This window comes from Galeopterus variegatus, unplaced genomic scaffold, assembly GCF_000696425.1.
Source record: "Galeopterus variegatus unplaced genomic scaffold, G_variegatus-3.0.2 Scaffold2729, whole genome shotgun sequence".
Lineage (NCBI taxonomy): Eukaryota > Metazoa > Chordata > Mammalia > Dermoptera > Cynocephalidae > Galeopterus > Galeopterus variegatus.
The window spans coordinates 80,488-82,457 of NW_007728840.1; positions in this window are offsets into that span (position 1 = coordinate 80,488).

The window sequence follows — 1,970 nt, forward strand, 5'->3', positions numbered from 1 at the left end:
CGCTGAAGGGGAAGCCTTCCCTTGACCCCTACACCAACCACATGGGAGTTGAAAATGTAAATACGTGAAGCAATATGACAAAGTCAGGAAAGGCTAAAATTACATCATCAGTATGGATTAAACACGTAAGTGATGAAAAGTCTTAAAGGAAAAGATTTATTAGAGCAGGAACTCAATCAGGATGTGCACTCTTCCACTGTTTCTGGACATTAATGTTTGAACCAATTCTTAAAAACAGGCATTGGGTATAAAGTATTGGATTGGAACTTGGTTAAATAATCAGTAACACAAGGGATTTAAGAAAAGAATTGGCAAGTCATAAGCAGAAGATGACATGGGATCTCCTTCTTTCCCTTTGTTCCTTCTTTTTTTTTTTTTTAACAAGATTTTTTTTTCTAACCTAGTATATGCCATGCTTTGTGATCAATGCTAGAACTACGTTTTCTATCTCTCAAAGCTCACTCAGGGAAAAGGAAAATGCAGGCATAAATCCATTAAGGCATAAGCCTTAAGAAGTAGGAGGATGCAAGTACTGGTATAGCAAGGGGAGTAGCAATAACTAATTTACTTTGCCTGGAGTGGTGCCAGGAAGACCTTACATAGTGGGTGTTTTTTGAGCTGGGTCTATAAGAACGTGTCTGCCAGACAGAAAAGAAAAGTTCTAACAGCATAAAGGATAAGGCAAATACAGATAGTAGCTTAGGGTATATATGATGCCAAGCGGGATGAGACTGCAAAGGTGATAGAGACAGATAGTTAGAAGATTAGATCGTGCTTATGGAGTTTGTATTTTATTTTAAGGTGGATGGGAGTCATTAAATATTTTTAAGCAATACAGTGACTTGATCTTATTTAGGTCTATAAAGATATCTGGCAGAATTAGAAAGGGTGAATTGGATTTGGGAGAAACTGAAGACAGGGGAACTAGTTGGGAGGCCATGTTGTAGTTCAGGTGATCGATGATAAATCCGAAGTGAGACGGGAAAGAGGAATTAATATGTGAAACACATGGAAGGTAGAATGAATAGACAACAGACAATAGAGAAAAACTGTTGATGAGTGATTTACCACTTCTAATGTGTGTGGTGGGGTGCATGGTGGTTTCGTTAACAAAGAAAGAAAATGCAGGATGAAAGGCAGATTTGGGGGAAGAATGAGTTTTGTTTCCTATACTTTGAGGAGGAATGGTCTATTAGTCAGTTGTAACTATAGATCTGAAAATCAGGAGAGGGGTTAGGGCTAGAGATTTGATTTGCAGGTCATTAACATTGACTTGACATCAGTCAAGCAGAAAACTGGACTGGTGTGTCTACGGAAAACTGGACTATTTGATGAGGATTAGGCTGAGATAATTTATGAGGCCCCCTTCTGGGCCTTTGAGTAACTATTAAAAGAAAGGAGGAGTGGAAGAATATGGTATAACTGGGAGATGAGATGCTGGTGAATTAAACAGATGTGGAATACCAACTCTAACAGTTTGGTTCTTAAACCTGATTTATTTCTTAAACAGGAGCATATCAGAAAAAAAAAAAGTAACTGGAGGAAAATTAAGCTCACATTTTATATTAATTAGAACATTTGGGGGGGGTTGTGCAAGAGAAACCAACTTCAGCTAGTTTTGGTAAAATAAGAGACATTTTTCTTTCTGTCTTTCCCCTCTCTTCCATCCCTCCACATTTGTTTTCTCTGCTTCCCTTGATGCTACAGCTCCTAAATTGATATGTTATAGTTTCAGAAACCCAGTGTTACCAATTCCCCCTACCTGTGGAATATACTATAAAGCATATGTACTTCACAGGGCCTGGTTTTCCAAAGCCTTGCAGTTTCCAATATTGACCTTGTGGAGGACTGGAAATTTCCCTCAGGGTATAAGTCTCTGTTGCAAGATAAGGATTGTGGCACAGCAGGTTGCTGGCTCAAAGACAGACTAGTTACTGATTGTTATGTAAAGATACTGAGAAATTGCTATA